General features: G+C 41.9%; 1 long non-coding RNA gene across 1 annotated transcript; it reads left to right on the top strand.

Annotated features, from left to right (window-relative positions):
* The first annotated feature begins 3,740 nt into the window (after positions 1 to 3,740).
* Positions 3,741 to 14,373, top strand: LOC135320720 (uncharacterized). The gene is made up of 3 exons (XR_010379984.1): positions 3,741 to 4,333; positions 9,040 to 9,608; positions 14,305 to 14,373. It is a non-coding gene; the product is annotated as an uncharacterized LOC135320720 (long non-coding RNA).
* The last annotated feature ends 4,857 nt before the right edge of the window (positions 14,374 to 19,230 follow it).

The raw sequence follows: 19,230 nt of genomic DNA on the forward strand, positions 1-19,230 counted from the left end.
ATTTCCTCATTGCCTTCTTGTTTATTCTTTGCAACTCATTGCTCTTCTTGCATTTCCAATAATGGTTTTCTTATTTACATTTCTACTTGCTACTTTTTGATTCAGGGTGGAATTCTCAATCTTCCTTTAAGGATAAGTTCCTAACTGCTGAATTCTTCTAAGTTTTGCCGGTCTGTGAAATGATCTAGATCTGCCTTTAATAGGAATGGCAGTCTTGTAGCATAGGCTACCATAGATTGCAGCTTTTTCTTATTCAGGATTTGGTCTATGTCCTGTCACTCCTTCTATCCTGCAATATTCCTCTCGAAATATAAGCTGAAACCCCTCTGGAGGTAGTGTTGTGACTAAGTTGTTTTCCTCTAGATGCATTTAAAATCACTCGGTTGATCATGAACTTTGTTGATTTGAATAATACTGCTGAATGTAGGTGTATTGGGTTTCCAACTACTTTGGTATGTGTACTTTCTGATTTCGTATACCTCATTCTTTCTTGTGTTTCAGCAAGTTACAGTCTGATTTTTCTACAAATATCTTTTCAGACTTTTTTTGTTAATCTTGCTTTTCCATCTGGGACTCTTAAGAATCTTACTCTTTCATGCTTTGTCTTACCCCAGGCTTCAACAGCAATGTTTGCATTGGGTTGCACTTCTTTTTCTATGTCTTCTTCTGATCGAAGGATTTCTGTTCCCCTGTCTTCACAGTCTTTCACGAGTCCGTCTGCATTATCAAGTCTGCTTTGGACTGACTTTAGCACTGATATTATCTCATCCTTGAGTTTCCTGATATTATTTGGCTCTTTTTTAGAGTTTCTCTTCCCCTTTCCTGGATAACTACCTTTTGTGATTCTGAGACACTGTTGTACTTCATGTTTTCCTCACCTCCATTTTCAATACATGCTCTGGTAGCGTTTTGCAGTCTAGATGTTTGAAAGCTTATTTTTTGGGCCTTCAAACTCTTTGGAACTGAAAATGGTACTTCCTGTTTCTTTTACTATACTTCTTTATCTCTACTGGTCAAGTAATATCAGGTATTTAATATAGATTTATAGGGCTTTGTTAAGTGAAAATTTTAGACCATTCGGTGTACAAAGTTCCATGATATTTCTGTGAGGACAATTTTCCCTAGGCATTGATGCCATGTCCTGTTCCTGTGTGTGTTGTCTGGTATACCTCTAATTGCTGCTGTTGCCTTTGTTGTGATGAACACACAATATTTTTTCAATTAGTAAAACTTCGTTTTATTGCACTTACCTCACAATTCTGAAAGTGCAGAGTACACTTCCTGTTCTGGAAATGAAGCTTAAAGGTTTTCAGCTCGGCATTCTGCTGTATGTCATATTGGAGTCTTTCCAAAACAGCAAACTGAGAGTGCGCTTGTGCTTTCTATTGCCATGGGAATGTTCTAACGTTACCAGTTCTTCCCAGAGCTCCTCTGTCTACAGAAACACCAGTGGAAACATATGTATGGATGTCATACATCAGGGCCTGCTGGAATGATCCCACAGACCGATCTTTGTGTCTTCTGGGCAGTACCATGTCAGTGCCATCCAAAATGTAGCATCTGCATTTGGGAGATAATGCTGAAGGAAATGCTTCAAATTCTCACGTTGTGGACTTTGACCACTCTTCCTTGATCCCTCATCCTTGGGTCATGGGTGCACAAATGCAACCACAGAGCTGTACCGAATTCTCTTCCTCAAACCAATCCATAATCCCTGTCCATGTTATGACTGTAGCAGATCCTAAAGCTTTTAATACTGATTTCAAACCCAAGGGCCACTGAATCCCTCAGACCAGATGCACGACATCTCTGATTGAGCCCCACATGTGCTCTATTGGCAAAATGCCAAATTGATCCTGGGCCTGCAAGATGTAGTGGATGTGGCCATGGCACATATCGAAAAACTCAACCTCACACGCCAAAGTGGTTGCTTTCTTAATGGGGTAACAGGTCGGTTTGCTCTCTTGATAGAACCCACCACAACCCACAATGCACTCCAGATCCCTGAGACTCAGCGTGTGCCATTATCTGTAGCTCTATACCTTATTTTCCGCTGCCTCTGCTGGCTCAAATTTGGCAGATCGGATCTTTGTCTCAGAATCAATTGTGGGGATATTTTGTGCTGATTTCTAGGAGTTATGTCAGCCAAGCATCTGCTGTGCACTCTTCTAACACTCAGCGCATTATCTACAATCCTATGTGTGCTGTCCGCTTGAGAGTGTGCATCCAAGTAAAACAGAGTTTCACCTTTGCTGCTCCATCAGCAGAGGTCAGATCCTGCACAGATTTCCATTCTCTACTTTGCCTTCTCCTGCTTCCAGGTTTTCTGAGGCCTCATCCTGTCTTTGGAAGTAACAGACCACACTTCGGAAAGTGTCCTGTGCCAAGGGCTGGGTGAGTGGATGTTTACATTGCTGTGTACATGGGTGGGAGTGAGCGCAGGTTGCACTGGTTCTCTGCCAACTGGGCATCGATAAAACAACACTTTACAGATATAATTCACAGAATTATGATGTTTGTTTAGCTCTGTTTAATATGCAGCCATGGTGGGAGGGTTTGTCCTTAGCCTCCAATTTTCACATTGTGTTGATAACTCAGTTGCAGTTTTTAAGAAGGTTAATAGAATTGATTTACATGTTTTGGGATTTATAAGAAAATGAAGGTAGATTTTGAAACATACCAAATCCACCTAGATGCCAGACCTGTCAATTTTGTAACATTATGTCAACTATAAGAAAAATATAGACGGTTATAAAGTAAAATCGCTGTCCAATATGTTGAAGGTGATATGTCAACTCTTTACTGTTGAAGCCTCCAACACCAACCAGAACCATGAAGTACCTATTGGAATCACGAAATAACCGAGAACCTGGGTTTCCCTTGTGCATGTGGTTCCCTTTACTCACAATGACACATACTGGCCAATGTTGGCATTTCAATGTGTAACATTCCTCTTTAGGAAAATACAAGAAAAACCAAACAAAATTATACATTTAGGCTTGATTCCAAAGCACCTAGAGGCATTTTAGCTATGAGAACCCTGCTGCAGCTATGCTAGGCAATTGAGAACCAGGTGTTCTTCTATCATTGATGAGAACGCTTAATCATCTGATCATATTGGGTAAATAAATTTCACACAACCAAGTGTGCACCACCATGATATCGTGCACCCGGGGCTTGTCTGAAGGGAAAGACGCCCCACATAACCTGTGTCTTTAATGTCTTTCACGACTTTTACAGTTCAGTTCACTATCTGACATAATATTTGACTATACTGCCTTGAAATACTGAGGCCTAATACATATTCAAGTTCAGTCAAAGATTCCCCTCACCTACCACACTCCCTTCACCCGAAAAAGACTTAACCACAGCATTTGCTGAATCTACGGGAAGGTCATCATTTCTTTGTGTGAGCTGAGTATTAAATTCCTATCTATTTTAGTTGAGAGTATTTGACCTTTAAGGAATTCACCATTCTTCACAGAGTGTGAAGTTGGAGGAACTCTGATTCTAGGAGGGGCTTGCTCTTCTCCTACTGGCTTCATTGCAGCTCAGGATCTGATTCTTTAAAATAGATGACTGAGTGGAGGGGTGGGAATTGCAAGTGCCTGATATCTATGCCCAAACCTGGGAAAAGGCTTACCTGGGCTTGGTGCATTTTGGTCTGAATGGTTTGTAAATGCCCCTTGGGACCTGTGGATTCTCATGACCTCTTCCAAGAACATGAGCGCTTTTATCATCTCTGCCATCTCTTCTCTTATAGACGTCAGGAATCTTGGACCCGTTCTTGAAGCAGGGAATTGAGTAACTTTCTCAAGTGCACGTTGACACTCCTTATATTTCTACCAGTATCACCGAGGTTCAGTAGGTCTCATGAAAGAATTTCAAGCCTGGAATTCTCTAGAGAAGCCTCCATGCCGGTATTCTCCATTGTAGCAGAACAACTCTCATCAATATGTTCGCATCTCAGCTCAATCCGTCCAGCCAGCTTTTCTGCCAGCTTCTCTTCGTGTCTCCCATAAAGTCGACGTCAACAGGACTGGGCAAGTCTGGAAGTAACTCTGAGCCTCACCAGTAAGCTGATGACAGGCAGATCTTCCACTGTCTGCCTTTCAGATTCTGGAAACTGACCCGTGAACTCAGGTCTTTGTGCAGAAGCAGTAACTCGAACTTGCACAGCTTCCCGAGCAAAAGACCAAAGCCAAGCTCCACAGAGGGCGGCAGACCCTCCATCACACTGATCCACCCATAGAATTCTGCCCAGGTACCTTGGTTCCACCAGCCACAACAAGCCTCGCGGTACACAGCAACATTCCATCTGGAATTCCATCCGGTAACTGCCATCCCCAATGGTTGCTGCATTTTTTCAGTGTTGGGGGAGGGGCTGCATTAGACTAGAGGTTCCTAAGGGAAATGTGATTCAATCCACTGGCGTCCAATCGTCCTTTTTTCTTCCCGCTTTCCTTTGGTCCAGACTGTATACACAGTACAAACGGAGGGAAGTGTGTCCATTTTTAGTTTATGTTTTCACACGTCTTGATACTTTCTAACAGTTCACAGTACACGGAGACCCACTAAATAAAGTCATGTTTGTGTAATGTCCATTCACCCAGAATACATATCCGTCTGTTGCTTTCTGCTGAAACATCCACACTCTCAGAACATGGATCCATTTGTTTCATGGGGGCTGAAATTCCTCGAAGTGAAACCAATCCCAATATGCCCTTTCAAGTCTTTCTCTATTGCTCTTAGTACAGCTTGGCAGAGCTACTTTTCTTTGCTATAGGCTTATGCCATTTCTTCTCTACGTAGGGTAGAATATGACATTCGTTCATTCTGTTGGAAGACTTGTAAGTCTATATCACGTTCTATGAACCAATCATATTCAAAACCGTCATTTGGTTTGGGTCACGATATGCAATTATGAATCAAATTTTATGAATATGAATGCACGCATCTGTTTTCTGAATACAAGTGTGTTGAGTACATGATAGCCACCATACTGGGTCGATGCGTGCTGAATGATCCTTGACATCACTTTGTGTAATTTGTATCGAATAATCATGGTTCTTTGGTATATGTCAGCCAACTGTAACCTTTTGGTGTTTGTTTGTTTGTTTGATTGTTTGTTTGTTTTGCAAACACATTAGGCCATGCATCTCTCCTTTTGCTTCAGACAGACAACCATATAAGCTGATTCATTTAAGATAGTGCTTAAAATCAACTTTGATTTCCAGCTACCGTCTCCCATCTTTAGGATTTTGATGTCCTCCTTGCATTCTTCTTGTTTCTTCATTGCAACTCATGCTCTTCTTGCATTTCCAATAGTGGTTTTCTTATTTCCATTTCATCTTGCTACTTTTCTACTCAGGGAAGGATTCTCAACTGGTGTTTTAGGATCAGATTCAAACTGCTGAATTCTTTTAAGATTTGCTGGTCAGTGAAATTCCCTAGATCTGCCGTTCTTAGAAACGGCAGTCATTTGGCATTGGCTACCCTAGATTGCAGCTTTTTCTCATTGAAGGTACGGCCTATGTCCTGGCACTCCTCCCTGTCCTGCAAAATTTCTGCCGAGATATGAGCTGAAACCCCACTGGAGGTTCTATTGTGAATAAGTTGCTTTCCTCGGGGTGCATTTTAGATCACTGGGATGATCATGAACTTTGTTTATTTGAATTCTACAGCTGCTTGTTGGTGTATTGGGATTTCACCTCCTTTGGACGCTGTGTACTTCCTGAATTCGTATAGATGATCCTTTCTTGGCTTTCACCATGTTTCATTGTGATTCTTCTACATACACCTTTTCAGAATTTTTTATTGTATTTCTTGCTTTTCATTTTGGGACACTTATGAATCCTATTCTTTCATGCTTTGTCTTACACCAGGTTTCAACAGTGATGTTTGCGTTTGTTTGCACTTGCTTTTCCATGTCTTTTTCTGATCGAGGGATTTCTTTTCCCGTGTTTTCACAGTCATTCACGAGTCACTCTGCATTATCTAGTCTGCTTAGGACTGACTTAAGCACAGTTATTATCTCATCCATTGAGTTTTCTGATATTATTTGGGTCTTCTCTAGAGTTTCCCTTCCCCTTTTCTGGTATTCTGCCTTTTGTGATTCTGAGACTCTGTTGTTCTACAGTGTTTTTCTCACCTCCGTTTTCAATGCTTGCTCTGGTAGAGTTTTGCATCTAGTTGCTTGAAAGCTTATAGTTTGGGACTTCAATATCTTTGGAACTGAAATGGTACTTCCTTTTTCTTTTACTATACTTCTTTTTCTCTATTGGTCAAGTAAAATCAGGTATCTAATATAGACTTATAAGGCTTGGTTAAGTGAAAACTTTAGAATCTTTGCTGTACGCAATTCCATGATATTTCTGTGAGGACAATTTTCCCAAGACATTGACGCCATGTCCTGTTCCTGTATGTGTTTTCTTGTATATCTCTAATTGATGGTGTTGCATTTGTTGGGATGAACACACCATACTGTTTCAGTTAGTAGAACCTCATTTTATTACACTTATCTCACAATTCTGAAAGGGCACAGGGCACTTCCTCTAGTGGAAATGAAGCTTCTATAGGTTTTCAGCTCTGCATTCTTCTGTATGTCATTTTGAAGTGTCTCCAAAACAGCCAACATAGAGTGCGCTTGTACTTTCTACTGCCATGGGAATGTCCCAATGTTACCAGTTCTTCCCAGAGCTTCTCTGTCTAGAGAAACACCAGTGGAAGCATATGTATGGATGTCATACTTCAGGGCCTGCTGGGATGATCCCGCAGACCGACTTATGTGTCCTCGGTGCAGTACCCTGTCAGTGCCATCCAAAATGTAGCATCTGCATTTGGGTGATAATGCTGTAAGAAATGCTTCATCTTCTCATGCTGTGGACTTTGACCACTATTCCTAGTTTTCTCATTCTTGAGTAATGGGTTCACGAAGGCAACCACAAAGCTGTTCCGCATCCTCTGCCTCAAACCAGACTGTAATCCAAATCCAGGTTATGAATATAGAAGATCCTAAATCTTTTAATACTGATTTCAAACCCAACGCCCCCTGGAACACACAGTCCAGATGCATGATACCTCTGATTGAGCCCCACACGTGCTCTATTGTCAAAATGTCAAATTGGACCCTGGTCCTGCAGATGCAGTGGATGTGGCCATAGGACATATCGATCAACTCAACCTCATGCGCCAGTGCGTTTGCTGTCTCACTGAGGTCACAGTTCTCTTTGCTCTCTAGAAAGTACCCACCAAAACCCACAACGCACTCTAGAACCCTGAGTTCTGCGAGAGCCATCATCCGTAGCCCTACCCCTCTTTTTCCGCTGCCTCTGCTAGCTCAGATTTGGCAGCTCGGATCTTGGTCTCAGATTCAATTGTGGGGATATTTTGAGCTGATTTTTTGAGGTCTGTCAGCCAAGAATCTGCTGTGCACTCTGCTAACACTCAGCGCATCACCTTCAATCCCATGCCTGCTGCCGGCTTGAGAGTGTGCTTCCAAGTAAAACAGAGTTTCTCCTTTGATGCTCCATTACCAGAGGTCAGATCCTGCACTGGTTTCCATTGTCTACTTTGCCTTTTCCTGCTTCCGGTTTTTCTGAGGCCTCATCCTGTCTTTGGAAGTAACAGACCACTCTTAGGCATGTGTCTTGTGCCAAGGGCTGGGTGAGTGTGTGTTTACAATTTTTTGTGTATGGTAGCTAGTGAGAGCAGTTTTCACTGGTTCTCTTCCTACTGGGCACCGACAAATCAACACTTTTCACAAATAATTCACAGAAATTTGATATTTGTTTCGCTCCATTTTCTTTACAGCCATGGTCGGAGGGATTGTCCGAAGACCCCAGCTTTGACATTATGTTGATAAAGCAGTTGCAGTCTTTAAGAAGGTTAATAGTATCGTTTTACGTGTTTTGGGATTTATATGAAAGTGAAGTTAGTTTTTGAAAATTACTAAATCAACCTAGAAGCCAGACTTGACAATTTCTGTAAGATTTTGTCAGCTCTAAGGAAAAACCAGACAGTCTCAATGTAAAATAGCAGTCCAAAAGTTTGAATGGGACATGCCAACTCTTTTCTCTTGAAGCCTCCAACAACAAAAGGAACCATGAAATACCTATTGGAACCATGATATAACCCCCAACCTGGGTTTTCCCTTGTGAACCTGGTGCCCTATACTCCCAATGACACATACTAGGCAATGTTGGCAATTCAAGGGGTAACATTCCTCTCTAGGTATATACAAGAAAATCTAAACAGAATATATAAATTTAGGCTTGATTCCAAAAGCACCTAGAGACATTTAACTATGAGAAACCTGCTGCAGCTATGCTAGGCTATTGAGAACAAGGTGCTCTTCTATCAGTGCTGAGAAGTCTTAATCATCCGATCATGTTGGGGAAAGCAATTTAACACAACCAAGACTGCACATCCAAGATATAGTGCACCCGGGGCTTGACGGAAGTGAATGACTGTCCACATAACCTGTGTCTTTAATGTGTTTGGCGAATTTTACAGTTCAGTTCAGTATCTGACTTCTAATATTTTCCTGTACTGTCTTGAATATCTGAGGCCTAATACATATTCAAGTTCATTCAAAGATTCCCCTCACTTCCCACACTACTTACAGCCAAAGAATACATAACCCCAACATTTCCTGAATCTAGGGGAAGGTCATCATTTCTTTGTGTGAGCTAAGTATTCAATTCCTATATATTATAGTCGAGAGAATTTGACCTTTTAGGTTTTCACTGTTGTTCACCAGGTGTGAAGGAGGAGGAACTCTGATTCTAGTAGGGGCTTGTTCTCCTCCTTCTGGATTCATTGCAGCTCAGGTTCTGATGATTTGAAATGGATGCCTGAGTGGAGTGGAGGGAAGAGCATGTGATTGATAGCTAGGCACAAACCTGGGAATAGGCTTACCTGGGCTTGGTGCATTTTGTTCTGAATGATTCGTAAATGCCCCTTGGGATGTGTGGATTCTCACGACCTCTTCCAAGAACATGAGCGCTTTTATCATCTCTGCCATTTCTTCTCTTTTAGACGTCAGGAATTTTGGACCCGTTCTTGGAGCAGAGAATCGAGTAACTTTCTCAAGGGCACGTTGATTCTCCGTATGTTTCTGCCAGTATCACCGAGGTTAAGTAGGTCTCATGAATGTCTTTCGAGCCTGGTATGCTCTAGAGATGTCTCCATGCCGATATTCTCCACTGTAGCAGAACAACTCTCATCAATGTGTTCGCACATCTCCTCAATCTATGTAGCCATTTTTTCTGCCAGCTTCTCTTCGTGTCTCCCATAAAGTCGACGTCAACAGGACTGGGCAAGTCTGAAAATACATCGGAGCCTCAACAGTAAGCTGATGACAGGCAGATCTTCCACTGTCTGCCCTTTCAGATTCTGGAAACTGACCCATGAACTCAGGTCTTTGGGCAGCAAGAGTTTCTCGAACTTACTCAGCTTCCCGAACAAAAACCTAAGCCAATCTCCACATAGGGCAGCAGAACCACCATCAAACTGATCCACCCACAGAATTCTGCCCAGTTACCTTTAATCCACCAGCCGCAACAAGCTTCGTGGTACACACCAACATTCCACTTGGAATCCATCCGGTAACTGCCATCCCCAGTGGTTGATGCATCAAGTCATTGTTGGGGGTGATGCTGCATTAGACGAGAGTTTCCTAAGGGAAATGTGATTCTATCCACAAGGGTCCCATGGTCCTTTTCTCTTCCCACTTTTGTTTCGTTCAGTTCTGTATAAACAGTGCAAACGGAGGGAAGAGTGTCCATGATCAGTTTATGGATTCACACCTATTTATAGTTTCTAACAATTCACAGTACACAGAAACCCACTCAAGGAAACTCATGTTTGTGTAATATCCATTCACCCAGATTACATATCCATCTGTTCCTATCTGCTGAAACACCCACACTATCAGAATATGGATCCATTTGTTTCATGGGTGCTGAAATTCCTAGAAAAGAAACGAATCCCAACGTGCACTTTCCTGTCTGTCTCTTTTGCTCTTAGTACAGTTTTGCAGAGCTACTTGTCTTTGTTATAGGCTTATGCCATTTCTTCTATACGTAGGGTAGAATAAGGCATTTGTTCATTCTGTTGGAAGACTTGTAAGTCTATATACCGTTCTATGACACACTCTTATTCAAAACCGTCATTTGTGTTGGCTCACGATATGCACTTCTGGATCAGTATCTATGAATAGTAATGCACGCGTCTGTTTTCTGAATACAAGTGTGTTGAGTACATGCTAACAGCGATAATAGGTCGATGCGTGCTGAATGATCCTAGACATCACTTTGAGTATTTTGTCTTGAATAATCATGGTTGTTTGGTATATGTCAGCCAACTGTAACCTATTGGTGTTTGTTTGTTTGTCTGATTGTTTGTTTTGCAAACACATTAAGCCATGCATCTCTCCTTTTGCTTCAGATAGTCATGTAAGCTGATTCACTTAAGACACTGCTTAAAATCACCTATGTTTTCCTGCTACCCTCTCCCATCTTTAGGATTTTGATGTCCTCCTTGCCTTTTTCTTCTTACTTCTTTGCAACTCAGGCTCTTCTTGCATTTGCAATAATGGTTTTGTTATTTCCGTTTCATCTTGCTACTTTTCTTTTCAGGGTAGGATTCTCAATTTTTGTTTTAGGATCAGTCTCAAACTGCTGAATTCTTTTAATGTTGGCCTGTCAGTGAATTTGCCTAGCTCTACCGTTGTTATAAACGGCGGTCATTTGGCATAGGCTACCCTAGATTGCAGCTTTTTCTCATTCAGGTTATGGTCTATGTCCTGGCACTCCTCCCCGTGCTGCAAAATTTCTGCCGAGATATCAGCTGAAACCCATCTGGAGGTTCTGTTGTGACTAAGTTGCTTTCCTCAAGGTGCATTTTACATCACTGGGATGATCATGAACTTTGTTTACTTGAATTCTACAGCAGCTTGTTGGTCTATTTGTATTCCACCTCTTTTGGACATTGTGTGCTTCCTGAATTCGTATAGATGATACTTTCTTGGCTCTCAGCAAGTTTCATTCTGATTTTTCTACAAATTCCTTTTCAGAATTTATAATTTATCTTTTTCTTTTCCATTTGGGAATCCTATGAGTCCTATTCTTACCTGCTTTTTCTTAACCCAGGATTCAACAGTGATGTTAGCGTTGGTTTGCCCTTGCTTTTCTCTGTCTTTTTTTGATGGAGGGATTTCTGTTCCCCTGTCCTCACAGTCATTCACGAGTCACTCTGCATTATCTAGTCTGCTTAGGACTGACTTAAGCACAGTTATTATCTCATCCATTGAGTTTTCTGATATTATTTGGGTCTTCTCTAGAGTTTCCCTTCCCCTTTTCTGGTATTCTGCCTTTTGTGATTCTGAGACTCTGTTGTTCTACAGTGTTTTTCTCACCTCCGTTTTCAATGCTTGCTCTGGTAGAGTTTTGCATCTAGTTGCTTGAAAGCTTATAGTTTGGGACTTCAATATCTTTGGAACTGAAATGGTACTTCCTTTTCTTTTACTATACTTCTTTTTCTCTATTGGTCAAGTAAAATCAGGTATCTAATATAGACTTATAAGGCTTGGTTAAGTGAAAACTTTAGAATCTTTGCTGTACGCAATTCCATGATATTTCTGTGAGGACAATTTTCCCAAGACATTGACGCCATGTCCTGTTCCTGTATGTGTTTTCTTGTATATCTCTAATTGATGGTGTTGCATTTGTTGGGATGAACACACCATACTGTTTCAGTTAGTTGAACCTCATTTTATTACACTTATCTCACAATTCTGAAAGGGCACAGGGCACTTCCTCTAGTGGAAATGAAGCTTCTATAGGTTTTCAGCTCTGCATTCTTCTGTATGTCATTTTGAAGTGTCTCCAAAACAGCCAACATAGAGTGCGCTTGTACTTTCTACTGCCATGGGAATGTCCCAATGTTACCAGTTCTTCCCAGAGCTTCTCTGTCTAGAGAAACACCAGTGGAAGCATATGTATGGATGTCATATTTCAGGGCCTGCTGGGATGATCCCGCAGACCGACCTATGTGTCCTCGGTGCAGTACTCTGTCAGTGCCGTCCAATATGTAGCATCTGCATTTGGGTGATAATGCTGTAAGAAATGCTTCATCTTCTCATGCTGTGGACTTTGACCACTCTTCCTAGTTCTCTCATTCTTGAGTAATGGGTACACGAAGGCAACCACAGAGCTGTTCCGCATCCTCTGCCTCAAACCAGACTGTAATCCCAATCCAGGTTATGAATGTAGCAGATCCTAAATCTTTTAATACTGATTTCAAACCGAAAGCCCCCAGGAACCCTCAGTCCAGATGCATGATAACTCTGATTGAGCCCCACACGTGCTCTAATGGCAAAACGTCAAATTGGACCCTGGTCCTGAAGATGCAGTTGATGTGGCCATAGGACATATCAATAAACTCAACCTCACGCGCCAGTGCGGTTGCTGTCTCACTGAGGTCACAGTTCTCTTTGCTCTCTTGAAAGTACCCACCAAAACCCACAACGCACTCTAGAACCCTGAGTACTGCGAGAGCCATCATCCGTAGCCCTACCCCTGTTTTTCCGCTGCCTCTGCTAGCTCAGATTTGGCAGCTCGGATCTTGGTCTCAGATTCAATTGTGGGGATATTTTGAGCTGATTTCTTTGAGTTCTCTCAGCCAAGCATCTGCTGTTCTCTCTGCTAACACTCAGCGCATCACCTTCAATCCCATGCCTGCTGCCCGCTTGAGAGTGTGCTTCCAAGTAAAATAGAGTTTCACCTTTGATGCTCCATTACCAGAGGTCTGATCCTGCACTGGTTTCCATTCTCTACTTTGCCTTTTCCTGCTACCAGGTTTTCTGAGGCCTCATACTGTCTTTGGAAGTAACAGACCACTCTTAGGAAAGTGCCCTTTCCAAGGGCTGGGTGAGTGGTTGTTTACAATATTTTGTGTATGGTAGCTAGTGAGAGCAGTTTGCACTGGTTCTCTTCCTACTGGGCATTGATAAATCAACACATTCCACATAAAATTCACAGAAATTGGATATTTGTTTCACTCTGTTTTTTTACAGCCATCGTCGGAGTGTTTGTCCGAAGACTCCAGCTTTGACCTTATGTTGACAAGGCAGTTGCAGCCTTTAGGAAAGTTAACAGTATCGATTTACATGTTTTGGGATTTATATGAAAGTGAAGTTAGTTTTTGAAAATTACCAAATCAACCTAGAAGCAAGAGTTGTCAATTTCAATAAGATTTTGTCAGCTCTAAGAAAAAAACAGACAGTCTCAATAAAAAATAGCAGTCCAAAACTTTGAAGGGGACATGCCAACAGTTTTCTCTTGAAGCCTCCAACATCAAAAGGAACAATGAAATACTTATTGAACCATGAATTAACCCCCATCCTGGGTTTCCCTTGTGAAACTGGTGCCCTTTAATCCCAATGACACATACTAGGCAATGTTGGCATTTCAAGGTGTAACATTCCTCTCTAGGAATATACAAGAAAATCTAAGCAGAATATATACTTTTAGGCTTGATTCCAAAAGCACCTAGAGGCATTTAACTATGAGAAACCTGTTGCAGCTATGCTAGGCTATTGACAACCAGGTGCTCTTCTATCAGTGCTGAGAAGGCTTAATCATCCGATCATGTTGGGTAAAGCAATTTCACACAACCAAGTCTGCACCTCCAAGATATAATGCACCCGGGGCTTGATGTAAGTGAATGACTGTCCAGATAACTTGTGTCTTTAATGTGTTTGGCGAATTTTACAGTTCAGTTCACTATCTGACTTCTAATATTTTCCTGTATTGTCTTGAAAAACTGAGGCCTAATACAAATTCAATTTCATTCAAAGTTTCCCCTCACTTCCCACACTCCTTTCAGCCCAAAGAATACATAACCCCAGGATTTCCTGAATCTAGGGGAAGGTCATCATTTGTTTGTGTGAGCTAAGTATTCAATTCCTATCTATTTTATTCGAGAGTATTTGACCTTTAAGGAGTTCACAGTTGTTCACCGAGTGTGAAGGAGGAGGAACTCTGATTCTAGTAGGGGCTTGTTCTCCTCCTACTGGATTCATTGCAGCTCAGGTTCTGATCCTTTGAAATGGATGCCTGAGTGGAGTGGAGGGAAGAGCATGTGATTGATAGCTAGGCACAAACCTGGGAATAGGCTTACCTGGGCTTGGTGCATTTCGGTCTGAATGATTCGTAAATGCCCCTTGGGATGTGTGGATTCTCACGACCCCTTCCAAGAACATGAGCGCTTTTATCATCTCTGCCATCTCTTCTCTTTTAGACGTCAGGAATCTTGGACCCGTTCTTGGAACAGAGAATTGAGTAACTTTCTCAAGTGCACGTTGACTCTCCATATGTTTCTGCCAGTATCAGCGAGGTTCAGAAGGTCTCATGAATGTCTTTAGAGCCTGGTATGCTCTAGAGATGTCTCCATGCCGATATTCTCCACTGTAGCAGAACAACTCTCATCAATGTGTTCGCACATCTCCTCAATCCATGCAGCCAGGTTTTCTGCCAGCTTCTCTTCGTGTCTCCCATAAAGTCGACGTCAACATGATTTGGGAAGTCTGAAAATACCTCGGAGCCTCACCAGTAAGCTGATGACAGGCAGATCTTCCACTGTCTGCCCTTTCAGATTCTGGAAACTGACCCATGAACTCAGGTCTTTGGGCAGCAGCAGTATCTCGAACTTACTCAGGTTCCCGAACAAAAGACCTAAGCCAATCCCCACATAGGGAAGCAGACCCACCATCAAACTGATCCACCCACAGAATTCTGCCCAGTTACCTTGGATCCACCAGCCACAACAAGCCTCGTGGTGCACAGCAACATTCCACCTGGAATCCAACCGGTAACTGCCATCCCCAGTGGTTGATGCATCAAGTCCGTGTTGGGGGTGATGCTGCATTAGACGAGAGTTTCCTAAGGGAAATGTGATTCTATCCACAAGGGTCCCATGGTGCTTTTCTCTTCCCTCTTTCCTTTTGTTCAGATCTGTATACACAGTACAAACGGAGGGAAGAGTGTCCATGTTCAGTTTATGGATTCACACCTATTTAAACTTTATAACAGTTCACACTTCACAGAGACCCACTCAAGGAAACTCATGCTTGTGTAATATCCATTCACCCAGATTACATATCCGTCTGTTGCTTTCTGCTGAATCACCCACACTCTCAGAATATGGATCCATTTGTTTCATGGGGGCTGAAATTCCTAGAAATGAAACCAATCCCAACGTGCACTTTCCTGTCTGTCTCTTTTGCTCTTAGTACAGTTTTGCAGAGCTAATTGTCTTTGTTATAGGCTTATGCCATTTCTTCTCTACATAGGGTAGAATTAGGCATTCGTTCTTCCTGTTGGAAGACTTGTGAGCCTATATCCATTTCTATGAACCACTCTTATTCAAAACCGTCATTTGCGTTGGCTCACGATATGCACTTCTGAATTAGTATCTATGAATAGTAATGCACGCGTCTGTTTTCTGAATACAAGTGTGTTGAGTACATGCTAACAGCGATAATAGGTCGATGCGTGCTGAATGATCCTTGACATCACTTTGAGTATTTTGTCTTGAATAATCATGGTTGTTTGGTATATGTCAGCCAACTGTAACCTTTTGGTGTTTGTTTGTCTGATTGTTTGTTTTGCAAACACATTAGTCCATGCATCTCTCCTTTTGCTTCATATAGTCATGTAAGCTGATTCACTTAAGACACTGCTTATAATCACCTATGATTTCCTGCTACCCTCTCCCATCTTTAGGATTATGATGTCCTCCTTGCCTTCTTCTTCTTACTTTTTTGCAACTCAGGCTCTTCTTGCATTTGCAATAATGGTTTTGTTATTTCCATTTCATCGTTCTACTTTTCTTCTCAGGGTAGGATTTTCAATTTTTGTTTTAGGATCAGTCTCAAACTGCTGAAATCTTTTCAGGTTTGCAGGTCAGTGAAATTCCCTAGCTCTGCCGTTGTTATAAACGGCGGTCATTTGGCATAGGCTACCCTAGATTGCAGCTTTTTCTCATTCAGGATATGGTCTATGTCCTGGCACTCCTTCCCGTGCTGAAAATTTCTGCCGAGATATCAGCTGAATCCCCTCTGGAGGTTCTGTTGTGACTAAGTTGCTTTCCTCGAGGTGCATTTTACATCACTGGGATGATCATGAACTTTGTATATTTGAATTCTACAGCTGCTTGTTGGTCTATTGGTATTCCACCTCTTTTGGACGCTGTGTACTTGCTGAATTCGTATAGATGATACTTTCTAGGCTCTCAGCAAGTTTCATTCTGACTTTTCTACAAATTCCTTTTCAGAATTTATTATTTTATCTCTTTCTTTTCCATTTGGGAATCCTATGAGTCCTATTCTTACCTGCTTTTTCTTAACCCAGGATTCAACAGTGATGTTAGCGTTGGTTTGCACTTGCTTTTCTGTGTCTTCTTCTGATGGAGGGATTTCTGTTCCCCTGTCCTCACAGTCATTCACGAGTCCCTCTTCATTATGTAGTCTGCTTAGGATTGACTTTAGCCCAGTTTTTATCTCATCCATTGAGTTTTCTGATACTATTGGGTTCTTCTTTAGAGTTTCTCTTCCCCTTTTCTGGTGTTCTGCCTTTTGTGATTCTGAGGCACTGTGGTTCATCATTGTTTTCCTCACCTCCATTTTCAGAGCTTGCTCTGGTATCGTTTTTCTGTCTAGTTGTTTGAAAGCTTATTTTTTGGGCATTCCATCTCTTTGAAACTGAAAATGGTACTTCCTGTTTCTTTTACTATACTTCTTTTACTCTACAGTTCAGGTACTATCATGTATCTAATATAGATTTATAGGGCTTGGTTAAGTGCAAACTTTAGACTCTTTTGTGTATGCAATTCCATGGTATTTCTGTGAGGACAATTTTCCCTAGACCTTGATGCCATACCCTGTTCCTGTGTTTGTTGTCTGGTATAACTCTAAATCCTGGTGTTGCCTTTGTTGGGATGAACACACCTTACTGTTTCAGTTAGTAGAACCTCATTTTTATTGCACTAATCTCACAATTCTGAAAGGGCACAGGGCACTTCCTCTAGTGGAAATGAAGCTTCTATAGGTTTTCAGCTCTGCATTCTTCTTTATGTCATTTTGAAGTGTCTCCAAAACAGACAACATAGAGTGCGCTTGTACTTTCTCCTGCCATGGGAATATCCCAATGTTACCAGTTCTTCCCAGAGCTTCTCTGTATACAGAAACACCAGTGGAAGCATATGTATGGATGTCATATTTCAGGGCCTGCTGGGATGATCCCGCAGACCGACCTATGTGTCCTCGGTGCAGTACCCTTTCAGTGCCGTCCAAAATGTAGCATCTGCATTTGGGTGATAATGCTGTAAGAAATGCTTCATCTTCTCATGCTGTGGACTTTGACCACTCTTCCTAGTTCTTTCATTCTTGAGTAATGGGTTCACGAAGGCAACCACAGAGCTGTTCCGCATCCTCTTCCTCAAACCAGACTGTAATCCCAATCCAGGTTATGAATGTAGCAGATCCTAAATCTTTTAATACAGATTTCAAACCCAACGCCCCCTGGAACCCTCAGTCCATATGCATGATACCTCTGATTGAGCCCCATAAGTGCTCTAATGGCAAAATGTCAAATTGGGCCCTGGTCCTGCAGATGAAATGGATGTGGCCATAGGACATATCGATAAACTCAACCTCATGCGCCAGTGCGCTTGCTGTCTCACTGAGGTCACATTTCTCTTTGCTCTGTTGAAAGTACCCACCAAAACCCACAACGCACTCTAGAACCCTGAGTACTGTGAGAGCCATCATCCGTAGCCCTACCACTCTTTTTCCGCTGCCACTGCTAGCTCAGATTTGGCAGCTCGGATCTTGGTCTCAGATTCAATTGTGGGGATATTTTGAGCCGATTTCTTTGATGTTTGTCAGCCAAGCATCTGCTGTGCACTCTGCTAACACTCAGCGCATCACCTTCAATCCCATGCCTGCTGCCGGCTTGAGAGTGTGCTTCCAAGTTAAACAGAGTTTCACCTTTGATGCTCCATTACCAGAGGTCAGATCCTGCACTGGTTTCCATTCTCTACTTTGCCTTTTCCTGCTACCAGGTTTTCTGAGGCCTCATCCTGTCTTTGGAAGTAACAGACCACTCTTAGGAAAGTGTCCTTGCCAAGGGCTGGGTGAGTGGGTGTTTACAATACTTTGTGTATGGTAGATAGTGAGAGCAGTTTGCACTGGTTCTCTTCATACTGGGCATTGATAAATCAACACTTTCCACATAAAATTCACAGTAATTGGATATTTGTTTCGCTCTGTTTTTTTACACCCATCGTCGGAGTGTTTATCCGAAGACTCCAGCTTTGACCTTATGTTGACAAGGCATTTGCAGACTTTAGGAAAGTTAACAGTATCGATTTACGTGTTTTGGGATTTATATGAAAGTGAAGTTAGTTTTTGAAAATTACCAAATCAACCTAGAAGCAAGAGTTGTCAATTTCAGTAAGATTTTGTCAGCTCTAAGAAAAAAACAGACAGTCTCAATGTAAAATATCCATCCAAAACTTTGAAGGGGACATGCCATCACTTTTCTCTTAAAGCCTCCAACAACAAAAGGAACAATGAAATACTTATTGAACCATGAATTAACCCCCATCCTGGGTTTCCCTTGTGAAACTGGTGCCCTTTAATCCCAATGACACATACTAGGCAATGTTGGCATTTCAAGGTGTAACATTCCTCTCTAGGAATATACAAGAAAATCTAAGCAGAATATATACTTTTAGGCTTGATTCCAAAAGCACCTAACTATGAGAAACCTGCTGCAGCTATGCTAGGCTATTGACAACCAGGTGCTCTTCTATCAGTGCTGAGAAGTCTTAATCATTCGATCATGTTGGGTAATGGAATTTAACACAACCAAGTCTGAACCTCAAGATATAATGCACCCGGGGCTTGATGTAAGTGAATGACTGTCCAGATAACTTGTGTCTTTAATGTGTTTGGCGAATTTTACAGTTCAGTTCACTATCTGACTTCTAATATTTTCCTGTATTGTCTTGAAAAACTGAGGCCTATTACAAATTCAATTTCATTCAAAGTTTCCCCTCACTTCCCACACTCCTTTCAGCCCAAAGAATACATAACCCAAGATTTCCTGAATCTAGGGGAAGGTCATCATTTCTTTGTGTGAGCTAAGTATTCAATTCCTATCT

Source organism: Camelus dromedarius, unplaced genomic scaffold (assembly GCF_036321535.1).
Source record: "Camelus dromedarius isolate mCamDro1 unplaced genomic scaffold, mCamDro1.pat HAP1_SCAFFOLD_114, whole genome shotgun sequence".
In the NCBI taxonomy this organism is placed as follows: domain Eukaryota; kingdom Metazoa; phylum Chordata; class Mammalia; order Artiodactyla; family Camelidae; genus Camelus; species Camelus dromedarius.